This window comes from Marmota monax, unplaced genomic scaffold, assembly GCF_021218885.2.
Source record: "Marmota monax isolate L192 unplaced genomic scaffold, Marmota_monax_Labrador192_F-V1.1 WCK01_AAM20220418_F8-fsc00151, whole genome shotgun sequence".
Classification (NCBI taxonomy): Eukaryota; Metazoa; Chordata; class Mammalia; order Rodentia; family Sciuridae; genus Marmota; species Marmota monax.
Window position 1 is genome coordinate 1,891,323 of NW_026694226.1, and position 25,660 is coordinate 1,916,982.

The following is a 25,660-nucleotide window of genomic DNA, read 5'->3' on the forward strand; positions in this document are numbered from 1 at the left end:
ATAGGGACCTTGATGATGTCTTATCAGGTCCTTACTGTTATCCCTTGATACAAGTGGTGATATCCAGTTTTATGGTGGTGGCAGCCTCAAGCCTATATGTACCCTAATGTTGGGCTGTGGAGCCATGCTTTGGTGAATAAGAAACCCCAGCACGGGTTTGCTCACCACATATCTCTGGGCCTGGGACAGGCTTCTCCTCCAGATCTCCGCCAGCTAGATTTAACAACTATATGTATAACATTCAACAACAGCAGAATACATACATTCTTCTTTAGTGCACATGGAATATTTCCCAAGATAAATCATAAGCTAGGCCAAAAAACAAGCTTCAATACATTTTATTATTATCATTATTACTATTAGTAGTGGTACTGGGGATTGAAACCAGAGGTGCTTAACCACTGAGCCACATACCCAGCCCTTTCAAGTTTATTTTGAGATAGGATCTCCCTAAGTTGCTCAGGGCCTTTCTAATTTGCTGAGGCTGGCCTTGAACTTGAAATCTTCCTGCTACACTCAGCTTTCAATACATTTAAAATACTCAAAGAGAATCTTCCTGCCGTTGCACTTGGATCTGGCTGCTCCATCCTCCCAGCACGTTCCTTTTTTTCAGCACGAGACCAGCACAGAAAACTAATTACATATTTCCTTGCCCCTAGCATATATTGAGGCAAGCAAAAATAAATTAAAATAAATTCTTGGGCTGGGGATGTGGCTCAAGTGGTAGCGTGCTCGCCTGGCATGCGCAGGGTGCTGGGTTCCATCCTCAGCACCACATAAAAATAAAATAAAGACGTTGTGTCCACCGATAACTAAAAAAAAAAAAAAGAAAGAAAGAAAGAAAAGAAAAAGAAAAAAATTCTCTCTTTCTCTCTCTTTAAATAAAATTAATTAATTAATTAATTAATTCTAGCCATGAGGGAAATCGTGCACATCCAGGCCAGTCAGTGTGGCAACCGGATCAGTGCCAACTTCTGGAAGGTGATCAGTGATGAACACGGCATCGACCCCACCGGTACCTATCATGGGGACAGTGACCTGCAGCTGGACCTCATCTCCGTGTATTACAATGAAGCCACAGGTGGCAAATATGTTCCTCGTGCTATCCTGGTGGATCTAGAACCTGGGACTATGGACTCTGTTCGCTCAGGTCCTTTTGGCCAGATCTTCAGACCAGACAACTTTGTTTTTGGTCAGTCTGGGGCAGGTAACAACTGGGCCAAGGGTCACTATACAGAAGGGACTGAGCTGGTTGACTCAGTCCTGGATGTGGTGCGGAAGGAGACAGAGAGCTGTGACTGCCTGCAGGGCTTCCAGTTGACCCACTCACTGGGAGGGGGCACAGGTTCCGGAATGGGCACCCTGCTCATTAGCAAGATCCGGGAAGAGTATGCTGACCGCATCATGAACACCTTCAGTGGGGTACCCTCACCCAAAGTGTCCGATACTGTGGTGGAGCCCTACAATGCTACCCTCTCCGTCCATCAGTTGGTAGAGAACACTGATGAGACCTACTGCATTGACAACGAGGCCCTTTATGACATCTGCTTCTGTACCCTCAAGCTGACCACACCAACCTACGGAGACCTGAACTACTTCATCTCAGCCACCATGAGCGGAGTCACTACCTGCCTCCGCTTCCCTGGCCTGCTCAATGCTGACCTCCGCAAATTGGCAGTCAACATGGTGCCCTTCCCACATCTCCACTTCTTCATGCCTGGCTTTGCCCCTCTTACCAGCCGTGGAAGCCAGCAATATCAGACCCTCACTGTGCCTGAACTCACCCAGCAGGTCTCTGATGCGAAGAACATGATGGCTGCCTGTGACCCCCGCCATCGTCGTACCTCACCGTGGCTGCAGTCTTCCGTGGATGAATGTCCATGAAGGAGGTAGATGGGCAGATACTGAATGTGCAGAACAAGAATAGCAGCTACTTCGTGGAATGGATCCCCAACAATGTCAAGACAGCTGTCTGTGACATCCCAACTCATGGCCTCAAGATGGCAGTTACCTTCATTGGCAACAGCACAGACATCCAGGAGCTCTTCAAGCGCATCTCAGAGCAGTTCACTGCCATGTTCCGCCGAAAGGCCTTCCTCCACTGGTACACAGGTGCGGGTATGGACGAGATGGAGTTCACCGAGGCTGAGAGCAACATGAACAACCTTGTCTCTGAGTACCAGCAGTACCAGGATGCCACCGCAGAAGAGAAAGAGGATTTTGGTGAAGAGGCTGAAGAGGAGGCCTAAGGCGGCTCCCCCATCCTTTCATGCTTCTCAGTTCCCCAGCCTTCTGCTGCCCCTTTCTTCAGAATTTGTGTTCACTGCCTTTTTTTCCCCTTTTTTATTCCCTTTTGGGAGGCATGCAGAACAATACCTGACCCATATTAGGCGCTCAATAAATATTTGTTTCTTGAATGTCTCCTCTTTCCACTCTGGCAAACTTAAATTTCTTCCATTCTGGATTACCCTGCATTTCTTTCTGGTACCCACTTTTCACATCTGTCCAGTTAATGTCTTCTGTTTCCAAAATGATTCTCCCGAGAGCTGGTTCTTGTCCAGATCCCATTTAGAACTAGCCAGGTGCTTTCAGTGGCCACCATCCTAAGGCAAATTAGCACCAGGTAGAAGGTAGCAGCAGGTAGAAATCACTTGTGATGGGGATTGGATTTTTCATCTTAGGACAGTTTTTTAAAGAGGGGAATCTATGCTTTTACAGTCATTTTTAGGCATTTCCATGCTCCATCTCTCAGCTTCAGGAGAGGTGTTAACAGTATTATTTCCATTTGCTGCCTCCCTCTCAGCTGTCCCGAGTTGTGCTCTCCCTTTGGAGGAATCTGCCCCACTCTGGGAGGTGTGAATCCTTCCTCTTTCTGCTTTACCTCTCTCAAAAAGGAGAAGGCCAGCCTTGGTCCCTAAGCTTCCAGAATTGCCCTCCCCAACCCCCACCTTTTCACCCCACTCCAAAGAGTAACATGCCTGATATGTGGAAAGGTATGTACTATCACCTAAATGTGAGTCACTCCAGAGGAGGGGCAACAAAACCCTTTTTAAAAAATGTTCTCATTTCTTTTGCTATTGCTTTTTCCTTCCTACTGTTGATTTTGTCCTATCCTACCCTTCAGATTTCTAATTTGTGTTGAACTTGCTGCTTTTTTCATATTGAAAAGATGACATTGCCCCAAGAGCCAAAAATAAATGGGAATTGGAAAATAAAATAAAATAAAATACTCAAAGAACACTTCAATATTTTAGAATATACATGTTATTAGAAAATAACGGAATGAAACTAGATATTAATAACAGAAAACTTAGGGCTGGTGAAAGGAAAGTGACCACAACACTCGGAGCGACCAAGATATCTTTATTGAGGCGGTGTCGGATTAGCAAGGAAAGGAAGAGAAAAAAGAGAGAGAGAGGAAAAGAGAGTGAGAGAAAGTGTGTGGGGGGAGCAAAGCAAGTGAGAGAGGAGAGAGTAAGAGAGAGTGAGAGAGAGGAGGTGAGAGAGAGTGAGAGAGAGAGAGAGAGGGAGGAGTGGAGGGGACCGGGCAGGAGAGAGTTTTTATAGCTATAGTTTTTATAGCTAATGGGGTCTCTGGGTCTGCAAGCTGCCTTGTTGGTGTACAGTTGCTAAGGGTGTCATCTTCTGCCCTCAGGCAGACCGGGCAGGGGTCAGATTTGGGTTTCTGTTGCACTAGACAGGTGGGGGGTTGAGAATTCAACCTTGAGTTGGGTTGAGTGTTCAGCCTTGAGTGGGGTTGAGTGTTCAGCCTTGAGTGGAGTTGAGTGTTCAGCCTTGACACAAACAAGTGATAAGAAACCAGATGGGGGGCTGGGAATGTATGTGGCTCAAGCAGTAGCACGCTTGCCTTGCATGCGTGTGGCCCAGGTTCGATCCTTAGCGCCACATACAAACAAAGATGTTATGAACGCCGAAAACTGAAAAATAAGTATTGAAATTCTCTCTCTCTCTCTCTCTCAAAAAAAAAAAAAAGAAAAAGAAACCAGATGGGTGAGAGTCAAGTGTTCAGCTCACCCTGCAGCTAACATTTGTTCAGCCTGCTCCACAACTAACGGCTGTGACTGTAGCTCAGTGGCAGAGTTATGTATTATGACCAAAAGTGACTTATGTCAAGAATGCAAAGTTGGGTTAGCATAAAAAACAAATTAATGGGGGCTGGGGTTGTGGCTCAGTGGTAGAGCACCTGCCTAGGATGTGCAAGGCCCTGGGTTTGATCCTCAGCACCACATAAAAATAAATAAATAAAATAAAGGTATTGATAATTACAACTAAAAAATAAATATTTAAAAAAACAAATAAATGTAATACATGCCATCCATGGAAAAAAGGACAATAGATACATTGGACAAAATCCAATACTTCCTCATGATGAAAACATTTAAGAAACTAAGGACAGAAAGGTATCTAATCGAGCTGTTAAAAGTCATCAGACACCCACTACACCCACAACTAAAATTAGACGTAATGGTAAAAAACAAGTGGTTTTCCCCTCCTGTCAGGAACAAGACAAGAATGTCTTTTCTCATCAATTTTTTTGATATGGCAATGAAGTTTCTAAACAGGGCAATTGGGCAAGAAAATGACATACAAGCCACACAGATTAGAAACGTAAATTTTATAAATTATCTTCATTTACAGATTACCTGATCTTATATGTACAAAATCCTAAGGAATACTCTAAAAAAATCTATTAGAACTAATAAATAAGGCTGTAGCTGTAGCTAAGTGGCTATAGCTTAAGGCATTCTGTCCAATTACAACTACAAAAAAAGAACTTTTTTAAAGAACTAATAAACAAGTCTCATAAGGTTGCACTAGACAGAAATCAATCGTAATTCCATACACTTGGCAATGAACAATCAAAACATGAAAGTAAGAAAATAATTCCAAACAACTGGGCCCAACACCTACTTAATAAATAAATAAATAATTTTTAAAATGAATAAATAAATAAACAAATGGGCCTAACAGATATTTACAGAACATTTCATCCAATAATTGCAGAACACACGTTCTTCCCATTAGCACATGGAACATTCTCCAGGGTAGACCATATGTTAGGACACAAAGCTAGTCTCAACACATTTTTAAAAAATCAAAATCAGCCTGGCACACCTCTAGGGAGGCTGAGACGGAAGAATCACAAGCTTAGGACAAATCTCAGCAACTAGAGGAGATCATCCCAAAATGAAAAGGAGCTAGGCATGGTAGTATATGTCATAATCCCAGCAACTCAGGAGAGTGAAGCAGGAGCATCACAAGTTCAAGGCCAGACTGGGCAACTTAGTGAGACCTGTCTCAAAATTAAAAAGGGATGGGATGCCACAAAATAGTAAAGTATCCCTGGATTTGATCCCCAGTACTCCAAAAGTAAACTAATTACCTTAAAAGGGCTGGGAGTATAGCTCAGAGGTAGAGAACCCCTGGGTTCAATTTCAAATACCAAAAAAAAAAAAAAAATCAGTAACAGTATGTAAATTCTCTGACCACAATGGAATAAAATTATCACTAACTATCATCAACAAAAGGAACTTATAAATTGTACAAATACGTGGAAATTAAACAACATTCCCTTGAATGACCAATGTATCAAGGAAGAAATCAAAAGGGAAATTTTAAAATTTCTTGAAACAAATGACAATGAAAACACAACATACTAAAACCTGGGGAAAAGAAGCAGGTGCCTACATTAAAAAAAGAAAAAGAAAAAGAAAAGAAGAAAAACTGCAAATAACTAGATTAATGATGCAACTCAAGGAATTAGAAAAGCAAAAATAAACCAAATCCAAAATTGGTAGAAGGAATATATAATAAAAATCAAAGTAAAAATAAACAAAATAGAGACTAAAAAAACAACAAAAGATCAGTGAAACAAAGAGGTTTTTTAAAAGATAAAATTGGCAAAACTTAGCTACACTAACCAATAGAAAAGACAACAAATAAAAGCAGAGATTAGAAAAGGAGACGTTAAAACTGATACCACAGAAATACAAAAGATCATTAGGGACAGCTAAATATCAAAAAATTGGAAAACCTAGAAGAAATGGACAAATGCACAAATCTCTGGACATGTGTAAGCTTTCAAAAAATTGAACCATAGGGACATTAAAAAACCCTGAATAAACCAATAACAATGAACAAGATTATATCAGTAATAAAATGTCTCCCAACAAAGAAAATCCCAGGACTGGATGGCATCACTGATGAAGGCCAATTCTTTTCAAACTACTCCAAAATATTGAAAGGGCAGAAACTCTTCCAAACTCATTCTACAAGGCCATCGTTACCCTGATAATAAGACTAGACCAAGAACATGACAAAAAAAAAAAAAAAAAAGAAAACTGCAGACCAAAATCCCTGATGAATATAGATGCACATATTCTCAACAAAATACTAGCAAATCAGGACTGGGTTGTGGCTCAGTGGTAGAGAGACCCTGGGTTCGATCCTCAGCACCACATAAAAACAAATAAATAAAATAACGGTATTGTGTCCAGCTACAACTAAAAAATAAATATTTTAAAAAATACTAGCAAATCAACCCAACAACACATAAAAAATTTTTATACATAATGATCAACGGCAGTTTATCACAGGGATGCAAGGGTGGTTTCAAATACACAAATAAAATACAACATATATCAACAGAATGAAGGACAAAAACTACATAATCATCTCAATAGATACCTTTTCATGATAAAATTCCTCAAAAATACATATTGGAAGAACATAAGTCAACACAATAAAGGACATTTATGAAAAACTCCCAGCCAACATTATATTCAATGGGTAAAAGTTAAAAGCATTTCCTGTAAAATTAGGAAAAAAGACAAGGTTGTTTTTTCTCATCACCTTCACTCAATATATTATTGGAGATCTAGGCAGAGCAATAAGGCAAGAGAAAATAAAGAGAGGGGCATCCAAATAGGAAAGAAGGAGATCAAATTATCCCTGTTTGCATAGGACATTTTTTTTTGAGATTGATTCTTGCTACATTCCCTATGTTGCCCAGGCTCACCTCAAACATGAGTCTACTGCTTCAGCTTCTGAATAGCTCGTACTACTTGATGACATGATTGGATATGAAGAAAAATCTGAAGAATCCACCAAAGATTGTTAGAACTTACAAATAAATTTGATAAGGTTGTAGGATATAAAATCAACATACAAAAAAATCAGTAGATTTTTTTCATACCAATAAAAAAAATTGCTGAGAAAGAAATGAAGAAAACAATCTAATTCCCAAAAACTACAAAAAAATTAAATAGAGTATATAGACATAAATTTATCCAAGGAACTGGATAACCTCATGATGAAAATTATAAATACTGATGAAAGAAATTGAAGAAGACACCAAAAAAATGGAAAAGAAATTCCATGTTTATGAATTGAAAGAATTAATATTGTTAAAATGTTCATACTACCCAAATCAATTTAAGAATTTGATGTAATTCCTATCAAAATACCAATGACATCTTCAAAGAAGTAGGGAAAAAAATCACAAATTTCACATGGAACCACAAAAGACCCCTAATAACCAATGCAATCCTGAGCAAAAAGAACAAAGTTGGAGGCATTACTATAGTTGACTTCAATACATACAACAAATAAAACATCACGTTGTATCCCACAAATATATATAATTATTATTTGTTAAATAAAAATAAAACTTAAAATCATAAAACAAAGTTATAATAACCAAAACAGCATGGCACTGGCATAAAAATGGACACATAGATCAATAAAACAGAATCAAGAACACAGAAATAAATCCATGTATTTGGAACCAACTGATTTTTAACAAAGACAGCAAGAACATTAGAAAATGGAAAGCCTCTTCAATAAATGATGCTGGGAAAACTTGATATCCATATGCAGAAGGAAAAATACTAGATCCCTATCTCTCATTATGTAGGAAAAATATCAGCTCAAAATGGATCAAATAATTAAATGAAAGGCCTGAAATTATGAAGTACTAGAAGAAAATATAGGGGAAATAGGGGAAATGCTTCAGGATATTGTTCTGGGCACAAATTTTTATATATATATAATCCTAAAAGCATAGGTAAAAAAAGCAAAATTTGACAAATGAAAGTACATCAAACTAAAAACCTTCTATACAGCAAAGGGAACGATCAGCAGAATTAAGAGAGAACCTACAGAATGGAACACAGTAGTTTCCATTCATCCAACAAAGGACTAATTTTTAGAATACATAAGGACTCAAGTGAAAAAAAATCAATAATAATAATAATCCAATTTTTAAATGGGTGAATGACCTGAATATACATGTCCTGAAAGAAGATAAGCAAATGGCTAATAAGTATATGAAAAAATGTTAAGCATCGCTAATCAACAGGGAAATTCAAATCAAAACCACAGGGACATATTATCTCACCCCAATTAGAATGGCTTTTATCAAAAAGACAAAAAATAATAAAATTCTGGGGCTGGGTTATAGCTCCAGAGTAGTGCATATGCAAGGCCCTGGATTTCATTGAAGGGGGAAAAAAAGCAAAAACAATAACAAAAAACAAATCCTGGCTAGAATGTGGAGAAAAAACTTTCATATACTGTAGTTTCAAAAGTAAACTAGAACACCTATTATGGAAACAATATGAAGGCTCCTCAAAATAATAAGAACTAGGACTAGAATATGATCCAGTAATCTTACTACTGAATACGTATTCAAGGGAACTGAAGTTATTATATTAAAGAGACACCTGCATTTACATGTTTCTTCAGTATAATAACTTCAGTTCCCTTGGAGCACCGTTCACTATAGCCAAGATCTGAAATTAACCTAGGTGTCCATTGACAGATGAATGAAGAAAATGTGACACTCTCTCTCTCTCTCTCTCTCTCTCTCTCTCTCTCTCTCTCTCTCTCTCACACACACACACACACACACACACACACAGGAATATTATTTAGCCATAAAAGAATGAAATTCTGTCATTTGCAATAATACGGATAGAACTGAAAGACATTATGTTAAGTGAAATAAGTCAGACACAGAAGGGCAAATACCACATATTCTCATTCATATGTAAAAGCTAAAAAGATAATTTCACAGAAGTAGAGAATAGGATAGTGACACCAAAGCCTGGGAAGTGTGTGTGCAAGGAGAGAGGGGATGGTTAAGGGGCACAAGGGTGCAGTTAGATAGCAAGAATAACTTTGTACATTCTACAGCACAGTAGGATAATTATGGTTGATGAGAATTAATTAAATATTTCAAAATATCTAGTAGGAAGGATTTTGAATATTTCCATCACAAAGAAATGATGTTTGAGGTGCTAGATATGCCAATAACCCTGATTTGATCATTACACAATGTATATATGTATTGAAAGTCACACTGTACTCCATATTATGTAAGTATGTATCAAATAAAACAATTTGAAACAAAAATAGAAATATAGAAAGTTGGAAGGAACTGGGAGCATTGGTGCATGCCTATAACCCAGCAACTTGGGAAGCTAAGACAGGAGGATCACAAGTTCAAAGTCAGTCTTAGCAACTTAACAAGGTCTCTAAGTAACTTAGTGAGAACCTGTCTCAAATTAAATATAAAAAGGACTGGGAATGTAGCTCAGTGGTTCAATCCCTGGTACAAAAAAAGAATTAAAAAAAATAAAGAAAAGAAGAAGAATGTAAAGAATATAAAAAATATTTTAAATAATAGTAATTAAATATAAGCTGTCATAGCAATATTAACATCACATGAATCAGAGTATACATTAAGCAGGATGTGGTGACACATGCCTCTAATCCTAGCTATCTGAGAGGCTAAGTTAGAGGACTACAAGTTTAAGGCCTGTCTGATTAACTTAAACCCTGTCTCAAAATGAAAATGAAAGGCATTGCAATGTAACTAAGTGGTAGTGTGCCCATGGATTCAATTTCCAGTACTGCAAAGAAAAAGATTAGATGACACTTAAAAATTATTAGGTCACTTCATGATATTCAAAGCTTCCATTTAAAAAAAATAATTTCAAAACTGAATGCAATTATTTATCTTGCTTATCTGACTCTCCCAACTACTGCAGGAATTTTTGTGTTTGGTTCACTGCAGTATCCCCCTGGCAACTAGAACAGTGTCTGAGACATAGAAGGCACTCAATAAATATGTGTTAAATAAATGAGTAAGTAGCTCCAATACATAAAGCAGCAAGCTAACAGAATAATAAAGTATGTGCACAAATCCATAATTATAGCGGGAGACATAAATTAGTAAGGATACAAAAGATTTGAATAGCATATTTAACAATCATGACCTAAGGGACATACAGAAAACATGATAATCAACAAAAGAATACACAATATTTTCAAGCATAAAGAAATAGTCACAGAAATTGACATATACTGGACAATATGTGAAGTTTCAACAGATATAAAAGGACTCAAATCAAATGTAACAAGTTCTCTGACCACAATGTAATTAAGCTAAAGTCAGTAACAAAGAGATAACTAACATAAATGCAAATGGTCTGAAAAGAAGAAATTTCTAAAACTCAATTAGTTCAAAGTACAAATCATAACATAATTAGAACATATACATAATAACAATAATATTTCATTGTCTGGATGGAATGACTTATATATCCATTTACCCACAGAAGGGCATTTGATGGCTTTTAAGTGTTGGCAACTAACCACAAAGTTTCTATAAATATCCATGTGAACATTTTTGTGTGAACATAAGTTTCAACTCTTCTGGAACAAGATTGCTGGATTATGTGGGAAGAGTATGATTAGTTTGGTAAGAAATCACCAAATTATCTTCCAAAGCAGCTGTACATTTTGTAATGAAAGATAGTTCTTGGTGCCCTACAGCGTGGCCCACATTTGATGCCGTCAGTGTTTTGGATTTTGCTCATTCTAATAGGTGAAGAGTGATATCTTATTGTTTTAATTTGCAGTTCCTTAAATATACATAATGTAGAGCATCTTATTTAAAAATACTATCTGTATATCTTTTTAAATGGGTTTGTTTGTTTTCTTACTTTTTTAGTTTTAAGTGTTCTTTGTGTATTTTGGAGACGAGTTCTTTGTCAAATATACCTTTTCAAATATTTTCTCCCATTCTGTCTTCTTATCCTCTTGAAGGATTTAGTATTCTTAAATAGAAAACATTACCCAGACTGAACTGTGGTACAAATTCAATGCAATCCATATCTGAACCCTAAAGGAATCTTTTGAAGATATTAACAAGACTATCCTAAAATTTATATGGAAATGCAAAGGCCCCTTAATAGCCAATCTGAGGGGGTACTGGGATTTGAACCCAGGGGCACTCTACCACTGAGCTACATCTTCAGCCCTTTTTATTTTTTATTTTGAGACAGAGTCTCACTAAGTTGCTGAGGCTGCCCTGGAACTTGTTATCCTCCTACCTCGGCCTCCCAAGTTGCTGGGATTACAGGTATACACCACTTGGCCTGGCCAAAATAATTTTTATTTAATTTTTTTTTACAAAATAATTTTTAAAAAGAAGAAATTCAGAGGATTTACCCCAATCCATTACCCAATTTAGTATAAAACCTCAATCATCAAAATTATCATCAGGGGCTGGATGTGATGATGAATGCCTATAATCCCAGCAGCTCAGGAGGCTGAGACAGGAGGATCGTAAATTCAAAACCAACCTCAGCAACTTAGTGAGATTGTAAGCAACCTAGTGAGAACTTGTCTTAAAATAAAATAAAAAGGCTGGGCAGGTGCTCAGTGTTTAAGCACTGTTGGGTTCAATCCCAGGTCACCACCCCCCAAAAAATTGTCATACATGTGGCTGGGCATGGTGGCGCATGCCTGTAATGCTATCAACTCTGGAGGCTAAGGCAGAAGGATCACAAATTTGAAGCCAACTTCAGCAACTTAGCAAGACTTCTGTCAAAATAAAAAATAAAAAGGACTAGAGATGTAGCTCAATGGTAAAGAACCCTGGGTCTTCAATTCACAAAACCAATGAAAAAAGTTGTCATCAACTTGAATCCACACAAAAACTCCACATGGATATTTATAGAAACTTTATGCTTAGTGTCCAAGACTTGAAAGCAATCAAGATGCCTTTCTGTGGGTGAATGGATAAATAACCTGTAGTACATCCAGACAATGGGATATTATTCCATTATTGTGTATATGTTCTAATTACTCTATGATTTCTACTTTGAACCAATTAAAGTCTTGTGAAATGTCTTCTTTTCTAAACATTTGTGTTTATTCTGTGGGGGGTTGGGAGTATAGTTCAGTGGTAAAGTATTTGCCTATTATGCAGGAAGCTCTGGGTTGATCCCCAGTGTCACCCCCCAAAACACAAACACACAAACACACAAAAAATCACAAAAAACTACCATACTGGGGTAATATAGGCATACATATAGATTAATGAAATATATTTGCAAGTCCAAAATAATCTTCAATTGATTTTTGGCAAAGATGCCACGGTAATTTAATGGGAGAAAGGGTGAACTTATTAACAAATGGTGCTGGGATAATGAGATATTCACAAGCAAAATTTAGACGCTTGACACACACAGAAATTAACTCCAAACAAATCACAGACCTAAATATACAAAGTAAAACTATAAAATTTCTGCCAGATGTAGTGGTGCACGCCTGTAATCCCAGCAACTCAGGAAGCTAAGGCAAGAAGATCACAAGTTCAAAACCAGCCTTAGCAACATAGTGAGCCCCTAAGCAACTTAGTAAGACCCTGTCTCAAAATAATAAATAAAAAGGCTGGGGATGTGGCTCATTGGCAAAGTGCCCCTGGGTTCAATCCCTGGTACCAAAACCAAACAAACAAAAAACTATAAAACCTCTAGGTTTTATTTTAAAAAAATCTTCATGCCTTACATTAGGTAAAGATTTGTAGATGTGACACAAAAATACGACCCATAACATTAAAAATTATTAAACTAGACTATATAAAGATTTAACCCTTTGGTGGAGGACAGTTCTAACACTTTCTTGCTTGCAATTCTCAAGAATAACAAAAGAATGTGCCGCAGTCTGGCTGGGCACAAATCACGAGCCACTGAAGCAGGAACAAACTTTATTTCTGAACTCCACCAGCACACTCCACACACACTCCCCGGGAATTCTCCCGCACCACAGGGCTCATCCAGCAACTAGCAGCCGGAAATATCTCCTCCGGAAATCCCTCCTCCTGCACTTCCCCAACCAATGGGAACTCTCCGGGAATCCCCAGGAATCCCCAGGAGAACTCCAAAGTAGCGGCTGAGGCGATAGTAATGCCTTGCCTGTCAACCAATACTATTGGCAAAATGCCAGGGGCCATTCCGACTCAGCTGTGGCTCTGAGCAAGAATGTGCTGGGAGTGCAATATCTGGAGATAGCGAGAAAATTCCTGAGAAAGCCAGGACTTATGCCTGCCCTGCCTGGAAAATGTAGCATTTTGACATAAGGAAGAACTGCCTGGGACAGCCCAGGCTTGATTCCTCTCTCCTTGGAAGCAGGACATCACTCAAAACCTTACCAGGTAAGTCACATGGACCCTGAGGTAGATAAACCAAGTGGGTTACCCTTCCAGGTCTGTTAGCTGCGGTGTCAATGGGATGCATGCAATCAAGGTTCCATCCATACCTGGCACCTTTTTTTTCCCGTCCAATTTTGGAGTTCTGGGATCAAACCCAGGGCCTCTCAAGCTAGGAAAGTGTTCTACCACTGAGTAACAAACAGCCCCAGCCCCTGCCAGCTTTCTTGAGTCTTGGGAAATTAGCTCACATGGATCTTAGGCTTCTGTTGTTCCTTGCTATCTATGTGAAGTAATAAGCCAGATCCATGTAACTTGTTGTGTATGTGTGTCCTGTCTCATCAGACTGAGTCACCTTTGTACCCAGTGCACAGTGAGCCTGCTTCACAAAATTGGCACAGCTTTCTCTGCTTGTACTGATTGGGAAGGCAATGGCCTCAGCCTCAATACGCAGAATAACCCCAGGTGATATCATGAAGCTTCGCCAGTATCAACATCATTGACCACAAGGACCACATGTTCATCCAGAAGAACGTGGCCAAGGTTGACAAGGTATTGCAGGTTTAACTGCCAGTTTAAAATGTAAGCTATCTTCAGAGTTATCGGCAGGATGAGTGACTCAGATGACTCCATTCTCCAATTGGCCCAGGCCAGTGACATCATCTCAAAGAACTTCTGACTAGAGAGAATTGTGAATATGGAATATTTGTCATGAATAAAAAGTGAGAAACAGAACAAATAAACAAATTTTGGTATAGTGAACAGAAAGGGTCTGACAGACAGTAGCTCACAGTCAAAAAAGAGGCAGGCACTGATATCCACTAGTACCTGGCCTAGGATAGAGACCTCAGCCTGGGAACACAGGGCTAGCCGTGCAGCTGGATGACTGATGAGAAGGAAGCATGATAAGTGGGACATAGGTCATTTACATAGACATACTCCTGCAGATGTGGGTGAGCTGACTGGGCCAGAAAGAAAGCAATGTGGAAATGGGTGCAAGGTGCACCCTTGATTGCTCATTTCAAGGGCTGAGAGCTTGGAGAGTGAGCACTCAGATGGACCTTGAGTTATGAGAAAGAGGGACTCAAATGGCCCTTGAAGCATCTGAGAGGGAACCAACACACACAATGTGGGTCTTCAAGAAAGGATACTCACTATCCAAAAGAAGGACATGGAGGCAGACCATGGAAGTTTCATGCAGCCTAACTGGTGTGTTTGTTTGATAAAGAGGCATTGCAGATCCAAGTGCATCTGTCTCAATAGTGCAAATAGAAATGAGGCCAAGGTCTCTGGGTCCTCACTGGAGGACAATGACCCTATACTTCTGTCAAAATAAAAGAGGAAATAAAAGGTGAATTCAGATTTTTCTGAGGTTCTTATATACTGGAGCCCACACAACAGTATTTCCATTTCCCTTAGGAGAAAAAAATTAAACTGAAGACAGTGACAAGTTTCGGGATGGATGTGGTAACTGATAAATGATGCTTATCTGGTTATTGACATTATCTGCTTATTGGTGGGGCTCTGTGGGCCATTCTGTGTGCCAGTGACTGTGACTCCCACCACTGAGAGCATTATAGGCATTGAAATTTTGGCTGCTTGTGTCACAGGACATCACCACCCCTTGAGGGGGTATGCTCCTCACAGCTGAGATCAAGCCACAACAGTGACACATATCCACTCTTACCTGCTCCAAAGCTATCCAAGCCCCCATGTGTTATTCAACAACTGCAGTATTAAAAGCAGATCTTTCAGCTGCTTTTATTTTAATTTAATTTTAGCTTTTTGAGATGGGGTCTTGTTATGTTGTTCAGGGTAGCCTCAAGTTCCTGGGCTCAAGTGATCCTCCCACCTCAGTCTCCAAAGTATCTCAAGGCCTGTGCATGCACCCAGCTGATATCCCCTTTTTGAATGGCAAACACTTGCTTTCTGCACAGGCTCAACAGAACTCAATAATCAAATGGAAACTGTACATTCATGATGGAGCTTTATCTGGGCATGGTGGTGCATGCCTATAATCCCAGCTATTCAGGAGACTGAGACAGGAGGATTGCAAGTTCCAGGCCAGACTGGGCAACTTTGCAAGACCCTGCCTCAAAATAAAATTTAAAAAGGGCTGGGGATGTATCTTATTAGTAAAGCATCCCTGGGTTTAATTCCCAGTCCATACACACAAAAAAGGATAGGGCCCAGCCAGGACCCCAAGGGACTAGTGGTCTCCATAAACAAATGTTTACCAGGAGGGATGAAGCAACCTATAAAGGATGACCAGTCTCCTCCTGTGGCTACCTGGAGTCCAAGACTCAGAGTCATGTCTACCAACAATGTAACATGGTTTACTCATGGCTTTGCAAACATTAAATATGGCCACCATCTGGCCAGTGACTGACCATTCTTTGACACTGGACAGAGATATTCTGCCTAATGGCAGAACTGTATGCCAAACTACATACAGTGATGATGACCATGCAGGCCACCTTTACCACCAAATCTTGCCAACACCCTAGCCATCTGATCAGAAGAATGGCAACTGAATGACTGACTACTAAAGGACCCCCAGTGTGCAGACAAAGACTATGGTAACAGCTTACTACCTAGAAGGGACAAAACATGTGTCACTCATGTGGATGGTGGGACTGCAATGACAATGAGAGAAACAGGTTACATTTTTGGATATCCCATGGGAGTTCACTCTTACCAAAAATCATCCTTCACTGTCCAAACAACATGACAATGGGCACAGTCTCATGGAGTGTGATACATTATACCCTGTCATCCACAGGTCAACAGAGCTTTAAGTGATGGAAAATCCATCACATAGCAACTGAAGAATGAACATCAAGTGGCTTTGTGGTGGAATGGCAACCTGTATGACAAGGAGTATGGACATTAAGTACTTCCCTCCAATGCAAGGGAAACACAACCCTATATGCGTGGTGGGGGTGGAGGTAGAGCAGGCAGCCACCAGACTAGGCTACACTTTCAAAATTCCAGTATTCCCAGCCATTCTTTTTCTCTTTTTGATCTTTGGAATGCATGCTCTCAGGATGGTTTGCAGTTTAGGTCACCATAATCCCCAGCCACAGGCCCTCAACTGTAATCTGAATATGATGCCTCTCAACCTTCTTCTCCCTTACCTTGCCTCACCTCTGTGGGATCTTTCAGGGTGGGAAATGGGACCAACGAATATAAGGGTGCTGGAGTCTCTTTAGTGGTACCAAGGCTATCTGGTCTTTCCTTCTATTAGCAGGCATATCAGGTTTGTACAGACTGAAAGCTCTCTTTCTGAACTGGATGGTTGAGTCTAAAAGGTCTGGGTCAAGAAACAAGAACAATGGATGTCCACAGAGGTAGTAGCTTCAGGACAGGGACAGATAGGCTGGGTCACTACACCAATGCAGCCCAACCCCTATCTAATAAGTAAGAAACACCTGAGACCTGAGGGGATAGGAGTGCAACATAACCTATCATTCTGCTTTTTCCTCAAGGATGAAGCAGCAGAAGACTGGGAGCATAATGCCCTTATTAAGTTCTCCTAAGCTGTGACCGCCAAGATAACCTGATGAAGTGCTGGATTTGCCATCCAAAACCTCATACTTTCACCACCAGAGTATTCTTCTCATCCTGCCAGTGCTAAACAACATCGGCATTCCTAATGCCACAGTGCACCTTGACTAAACCCTGGCTTACTGAGTGGAAATCTGACACCCAGTGTGCAGGACAGAACTGAAAGCGCCCTGTTATAATTTAATCATCTCTGTGGCAGAGTGTCACAACCACAACAACCTGTTTTAGGCAATTCCTCCTTATTTCAGGATATTGCTTTCCCAATATATTCTACTATTATTCTTGAGAACTACAAGCAAGATAGGGAGGAAGACTGGGCAGGTCCAAAGCTACCCGGGGAACTGTCCTTCAGACCCCTCCCCAACAAGATATCCTCCTTAGCAAAGCTAGTCCATTTCATGTGCCCATAGACCACCCAGTTCTGGAGGGAGAGGTTTGTCTTCTCAAATCCTTGGAACACTTTGACTGACACAGTCTCAAGGCAGCTCCATTAAGTCATAGTCAGGATACATTTTACAGACCCAGGAGAGCCACCTAGTACTACTACCACCAGCAGGACAGCCAGACCTGCCCAAAGAAGTGGTCTAGCCCAGGTTCTAGTGATTCAGTAAAAAGGCTGTAATGGTTAATTGAGATTGTCAACTTAGTTGGATTGAGAGATGCCTAGGAAATGCCTAGGATTAAAAGACTTCTAGGTATGTTTATGAGGGTATTTCCAGAGGCAACTGGCATATAGGACATCAAACTGAGGGATGAAATCCACCCTGAGTGTGGTGGGCAGCACAACCATTAGTCTGGGGTCCTGGGTTAAACAAAAGATGGAAGAAAGAGGAAGCTACAGGGTCTGCAAATGCGATTCTTCTGGAGCAGGTGAATATATTGCTGCCAGGGGATATCAAACTCACTCTTCAGTGTGAACTCTCACCAGCCATTCTCCAGGGAACTTCCAGGCCTTCTGTCTTGGTCTTGGACTGCATCAGGTCAAAGGATCTTCGGCCCCCTGTAACAGGAGTTCACTTGATGCTTTGACTATATCCCTTGTGGCTTTGAAACTAACATGCTTTTTTCTTTTTTCCAACCTTCTTCTCCCTGACCTTCTCCTCCCTGACCTTCTCCTCCCTGATCTTTTTCCTAACCTCTTTCCTGATCTTCTCCTCCCTGATTTTCCTTTCCCTAACCTTCTCCTTCCTGATCCTCTCCTCTCTGATCTTCTTTTCCTTAAACCTCCCTGATCTTCTCCTTCCTGATCTCTCCTCCCTAATTTCATTTTATCTGAATCACCCCTTTTAAAACCCCCTGTTTCTGCTGATGGGCAGAATCACACAGCCTTTGGGATGGGAGCCCCCTGTGTTTCTTCTTTGCTAGCTGTGTTTCTCCTTTTTCTCAAAACCTTGTCCTCATTATTGGATTGGCATTGGAGACAAGGACTAAGCTTTTGGCAACACCCCCATCTGCACCAGCAGGCCTTCTTTCAGAAAACTCTAACTTGTGTTTCAACAATGCTTGAGGTGTTGCTAGGCATGGTGGTGCATGCCTGTAATCCAAGCAACTTTGAAAGCAAGGCAGGAGGCTGGTAAATTCAAGGCCAGCCTGGGCAACTTAGCAAGACCCTCAGCAACTTAGCAAGACTGTCTCAAAATAAAAAATGAGAAGGATTGGGATGTAGCTCAGTAATAAAGTTCCCCTGGATTCAATTCCAAGTTCTGAAATAAAAATAAAATACAATAAAACACAATTCTTGAGGTGTTTATATAGGTACAGCAGGTGTTGACAATCCCACACACACCCTCCCAGAAAGTCTACAGCAATTCTGTTGTTTGGAGAAACAGTGTTGAGGGATTTCTGATGGACTGCCAACACAGCAGCAATGAGGCAGTGGACACTGGTTCCTATGTATGGTAACAAAGATCTCCTAAAGAACATAAGTCCAGTCAGTTACACCTCCTGGCAAGTCCCAGGAAAGCCTTATGTACAGCCACAGACTGCTGGCCCAGCAACATTTCTTTTTTCCTTCTTTTTTTTAAATTTTTTTTAGTGTTGATGAACCTTTATTTTATTCATTAATTTATATGTGGTGCTGAGCCACAACCCCAGCTCCCCCAGCAACATTTCTTATAAGGCCCCTGCTTAGCATCTGGATGGCCATCTTAAGTGACAATTGCCATTTTAAGGAAAAAGTTTCACTTTCCCACCCAAGGGCGTTTCTGAAAAAGGCTCACCACTCCCTCATACCAATCCAACCCTTATCTGCCCACATTAGGACTCGTCTAGCTATGATTCCTGAGCCTCCCCAATAAAAGTCCCAGAATTCAAGCCTGTTTTGCCTCTCTCTTCTATAGAGAGATGGCCTTTATTTGTCAGCTCTGACAAACTCTTGTGTGTATCCCTGCCTGGTCTCTGTCTTTCATTTCTTGCTTACCTGTCTCTCCTTCCTCACTTTCCCCTCATTTCTCACTCTCAGGCTTCTATCTAGGGACATTTCCAGTAAGCCTGCTTAATGTTTTGCATTTCAAAAGTTATCATTAAGAAAATGAAAACAGGGGCTAGGGTTGTGGCTCAGCAGTAGAGGGCTTGCCTTGCTTGGGTGAGGCACTAGGTTCAATCATCAGCACCACATAAAAATAAGTAAAATAAAACAAAGATATTGTGTCCATCCATAACTAAAAAAAAAAAAAAAAAGAAAGAAAATGAAAAGAGCTGGGTATGATGGCCCCTGTCTGTAATCCCAGCTACTCAGGAGGCTGAGGCAGGAGGATTCAGAGAGTTGAGAGTTTGGAGCCAGTCTAGAAAATTTAGCAAGGGATAGGCATGTAACTCAGAGGTAGAGCATTTACCAAGCCTGCATAAGGCCATAGGTCCATAGATCCAATCCCCAGCACAACTCAGCACCCTCTCCACCAGAGGAAAAAAAAAGAAGAAAAAAAACCACAAAAAAAGTCAGATGCAAAAGAATGCATATTTCATGACTCAGTTTCCACAAAATGTGCAGAAAAAGCAAATGTCCAGAGAAAGAAAGTAGAACAAAGTTTAGCTGGGCAGGGAGTGGGAGAGGGTGTTGACTGAAAATGGGCACCAGGAAAACTTTTTTGGGGACAGAATATTCTAAAATTTTATTGCTGGGTTGAGTGTACAACTATACATCAAATAAAAACCACAAAACTCACCCTATGTGCATATATAACCACCCGACCACTGTGACTACATCTGTACAACCAGAAGAAAGAGAAGTTATACTCCACTTATGTATGATGTATCAAAGTGCATCTGTCTGTCATGTGTAACTAGAACAACAACAACAAAAAAAAAAAACTCAAAAAACTCTACACATTTCAAGGGTGAACTTTATAGTTCGTAAATTATATCTCAATAAAATTATAAAAAAAATAAGAGTTGGGGCTATTGCTCAGTGGTAGAGTACTTACCTTGTACATGTGAGATACTGGGTTCGACCCTCAGCACCACATAAAAATAAATAAAGATATTGTACCAACTACAACTAAAAAATTTTTTTAAATATTTTTTAATTGTTGATGTACTTTATTATTTATTTATTTATATGCTGTGCTGAGGATCAAACTCAGTGCCTTACACATGCCAGGCAAGTGCTCTGCCACTGAGCCACAGCCACAGCCCCCTTTTTTTTTAATTATAAAAAAAATTGCCAATAACAGATTGTGAAATAAAAGGTAAAAACTAAAACTAGGTCTCAGGCAAGTCAATAGCATCTAGGAACTCACATTTGGAAATTTAAACTATAGAAAATATAAAAAGTGATTAGTACAAAGCTGGAAAAATGGTCAGTTTGGGGGAGAGTAGGGCTGAGACTGGAACAAGGCACATGGATGGATTTGTGGAGAGGCTGGCAAAATCCTGGCTTTTAACCTGGCTAGTAATTAGTTTCTCTTCTTGGAATAACTCAGGATTGTCTACATGTAATTTGTGTTGTATTCTTTTAGAATTATATATTTTTTTAATATTTATTTATTTTTTTAATTTTTAGGTGGACACGATATCTTTTACTTTTATGTGGTGCTGAGGATCAAACCCAGTGCCTCATGCATGCTAGGCGAGCATTCTACCACTGAGCCACAATCCCAGTTCCTATATTTTTAAACTCACAAAAAATTAAAGGAGAATATTTAGGCTGCTAAATATAAAAGTGATGTACCAAAATCAATCACATTTCCACATATCAGTAAGAAATTATGAAATTAAACATTTAAAGAGATATTATTAGCTGGGCATTCTGGTGGTCATCTTGTAATCCCAGCTACTCAGGAGGCCATGGCAGAGGACTTCAAACTCAAGGTCAATTTAGGCAATTTAGCAAGACCTTGTCTCAAAATATAATTTTTTAATAAAATAATAGAGGATCATAGCTCAATGGTAGAATACTTACCTATAGCATTTGTGAATCCCTGGGTTCATTTCCAGTACTTGGGGGGAAAAAAAGATATATTACAAAAACATAATGTACCTAGTAAATTTATCAAGTTTGTGAAGGTCTTTGGAGAGGAAAACTGAAAAACTTTATTTTCAGTCATAAGCAAGATCTACAAAAAAGCCAGACATGGTGGCACACACCTGTAATCCCAGTGGCTCAGGAAGCTGAGGCAGGGGGATTATGAGTTCAAGATCAGCCTGAACAATTTAGCAAAACCCTAACCAACTCAGCAAGACTCTATCTCTAACTAAAATACAAAAAAGTGCTGGAGAGCTGGGGTTGTGGCTCAGCAGTAGAGTTCTTGCTTAGCATGTGTGAGGCTCTGGGTTCAATTCTCAGCACCACATACAAATAAATAAATAAAAATAAAGGTTCATCCACAATTCAAATATATATATTTTAAAAAGGGGGCTGGGGCTGGGGATGTGGCTCAAGCGGTAGCGCGCTCACCTGGCATGCGTGTGGCCCGGGTTCGATCCTCAGCACCACATACAAACAAAGATGTTATGTCCGCCGAAAAATAAAAAAAATATTTTAAAAAATTCTCTCTCTCTCTCTCTCTCTCTCTCTCTCTCTCTCTCTTTAAAAAATAAAAATTAAAAAATTAAAAAGGGAGCTGCAGATGTGACTCAGTGGTTAGGTATCCCTGGGTTCAATCTCCAGAACAAAAAAAAAGAAAAAAGATACTCATTTCTTCTTTGACTTTTGAGTTACTACTTAATTTCCAAAGACATTGTATTTTGTTAGGCATTTTTGTTATTGATTTACAATAATATCAATAATTTACAACACTATCAATAAGTTGGTTGGAAAATGTGGATTTCTATGATATTAATCATTTGTTTATATTTATATAAGATTAAATACTGAGAATATATTAGTTCTGCACAAATTGATTTATCAATTGAAGTGAAATCCCAATCAAATTGTAAATTATTTTTGTTGATCCTAGCAAATCAATTCTATGGTATATATGTCTAAGAGTGCCATGAAGGTGAAGGAAAAGATGAGAGAATTTAAACTACCAAGTATCAAAACATCTTATAAATTTATAACAATTAAGACAGTTTAGGGGCTGGGGTTGTGGCTCCGTGGTAGAGCACTTGCCTGGCACGTGTGAGGCACTGGGTTCGATTCTCAACACTATATATATAAATGAATAAAATAAAGATTTTTAAAGATTTTTTTAACTGTAGATGGACAAAATATCTTTATTTATTTATTCCTATGTGGTGCTGAGGACCGCACCTAGTGCCTCTCATGTGCGAGGCAGACGTTGTACCACTAAGCTATAACCCCAGCCCTAAAGATTTTTTTTAAAGTATAATATTGATGCAGAGAAAGATAAATGAAGAGAATAGTATAGGGAGTTCAGAAACAGACACTTGATATACAGGAAAAGTATTACAGATAAACTTTTAATAAATGGTGCAGGGACAAGTGAAAGCCCATCAGGGAAAAACATTAAACCCTAAGGTACAGATTGGATTTGGAATGTCCCCCAAAGGTCCATTTGGTAAAAAGTTGGTCTCCATCTCAGCAGTATTGAGAGATAGAAGTAGGACAGAAGATGCTGGACACCCAAGGAATTTTCAGGAAGAAGGTTAATTGACTGCAGGGTTCAGAGGTGGCTCTCACCTAAGAATTCTTCCTCTGAACAAAGATTTTGGAAATTCTTTGAACTTTATACCCACTGGGGGAAGAGGTGCTCAGAGGCTCACATGATAAGTGCTCTCTGTTCCATCCTCTAGACCAGACAGGTTTCACAAGTTATTACCAAGAGAACAGAGATAATATATTTATGTACAACAAGCTTGCAGACTGGCACACCTTTTGTGTACAAACCTGGCATGTACAAGAAAGACGAAACTTCAACCCTAATAACTTCTGCAGATGGTCTGCTGACCTGACAAGAGAAGAAGCTTAATTATGGCAAGGGTGTTTTGGGTTGGGGTACCTGGTCTGCTTCAAGATGATGGAAACTTGAGCTGGGATTGTGGCTTAGCGGTAGAGCACTCGCCTAGAACCTGCAAGGCGCTGGGTTCGATCCTCAGCACCACATTTATGAAAATTAAGAACTTGGGGCTGGAGTTGTGGCTCGTGGTACAGCACTTGCCTGGCATGTGTGAGGCCCTGGGTTCAATTCTCAGCACCACATACATTAAATAAAGGTCCATCAATGACTAAAATAACATTTTTTTAAAAAGAAAGAAAATTAAGAACTTCATCAAAAGCTAGTGTAAAGAGAATAAAAGAGGCTGATGTGGTAGCACATAGCTGAAATCCCAGTAACTTGGGAAGCTGAGGCAGGAGGATCACAAGTTCAAGGCCAGCCTCAGCAATTTAGGAAGTTTCTGTCTCAAAATTTAAAAAGGACTGGGGAGGACCGGGGTTGTGACTCAGTGGTAGAGCGCTTGCCTAGCATGCGTGAGGCACTGGGTTCGATCCTCAGCACCACATTAAAATAAAATAAATATATTGTGCCCACCTAAAAACTAAAAAATAAATATTTTTTTAAAAAGGACTGGGGATGCAGCTCAGTGGTAAAGTATCCCTGGTTTCAATCCCTGGTTTAAAAAAAGAAAAGAAAGAGAGAGAACAGAAGAAAAGAAAAGAAAAAGAAGAGAAGCCTTAAAATTGAGAGATTTTGCAATGCTTGACCTAGAAATGACAAGTATCTATAATATATAATGAACTCCTACTACTCAAACTGAAAATATAGACAGCCCAATAAAAAACTGAGTAAAAGACTTCAATAGACATTTCCTGAAGTAAAAGAATACAAAAAACAAATAAACTTATGAAAATATTCTTAGCCTCATAAATAATTAAGAAATTAAAATTTGACATCAAAGTGACATTTCACTACCCAGTAAATAATTGAATGGTCTTACTATACCAAATGCTTCAAGGCCATGAAATAAGGCTGGGGCTGTAGTTCAGTGGTAGAGTACTTGCCTAGCATGTATGAGGCACTAGGTTCAATCCTCAGCATCATATAAAAATAAACAAATAAAATAAAGGTATTGTGTTCATCTACAACTGAAAAAGAAATTTAAACAAAAGGGGGGAAAAGGGCATGAAATAGTTGGAATTTGCATATATTGCTGGTAAAAGTATAAATTAGTGAAGCCACTTTGGAAAACAGTCTGGCTTTACTTCATAAAATTGAAAATGGCTTTATATATGACCTAATATATGTATACATACACCACCCCGAAGTAGTACGTGGCAGGAGTATAAATTGATATAACTTTCTGGATGACAACTTCACATTAACTATTCAAATTTAATATGCACATTCTCCTTTCATTTACAAATCCCGCTGTTAGGGGTTTATCCTATGGACATTATAAGTGTAATTTATAAATAAATTACTAGGTAATATGATATAAATTCAGAGTGATATAACATATTCTATCATCTTGAATTATTTGCTATGCTATATTGGATAGAGTGAAAGGAGAAATTTGTAAATAAAAATGTCATCTTAAGGTAATAAACACATTTGCAGATCCACGAGGATACCACACTCAAATATGTATTATTTATACCAGTTTACCACTAATAAGCACTTATTGCACACTTAAGATGTAAACAATTTGAAATTATAAATGTATTTATATAAAACATAATTGGTAAAGAAGTAACATCTGTGGTACACAGCCTTATTTACTAGGGACATAAAGCATATGCTAGAACATCGAACAAATAGAATGTCCAGCAATGTCTAAAATACTCAAAAATACAAGCTAATATTAAAATCCTAGGCTGGGGCTGGCAATGTAGCCAAGTGGTAGAGCATTTGCCTAGCTTTGGGTTTGATGCACAGCACCTCAAAAAATAAAAAATAAAATAAAAAGAAATGAAAGGAAAATCTGTGAGAGCATATTTACAAATCATGTATTTCTAATGGACTTGTACACAAAACACATTTTTAAAACCTCCAATCTCCTTTAACTCAATAGTAACTCAACATTTTAAACAAGTAAAGAGTCGAAAAATTGAATAGGTATTTCACCAAAGAAGATAAACAAATGACTAAAAGGTAGAGGAAATGATAGTGAATCAATCAGGGAAAATGAAAATTCAAACCACAATCAGATACCACAAGAATTACTATAATG

At 39.2% G+C, this 25,660-nt stretch overlaps 1 long non-coding RNA gene and 1 pseudogene across 1 annotated transcript; both read left to right on the top strand.

Annotated features, from left to right (window-relative positions):
• The first annotated feature begins 915 nt into the window (after positions 1–915).
• LOC124108243 (tubulin beta chain-like) lies at positions 916–3,197 on the top strand (annotated as a pseudogene).
• Positions 3,198–13,253: 10,056 nt separating this feature from the next.
• Positions 13,254–20,170, top strand: LOC124108160 (uncharacterized). Its single transcript, XR_006856626.2, has 4 exons — positions 13,254–13,528; positions 13,868–14,074; positions 16,305–16,402; positions 17,011–20,170. It is a non-coding gene; the product is annotated as an uncharacterized LOC124108160 (long non-coding RNA).
• The last annotated feature ends 5,490 nt before the right edge of the window (positions 20,171–25,660 follow it).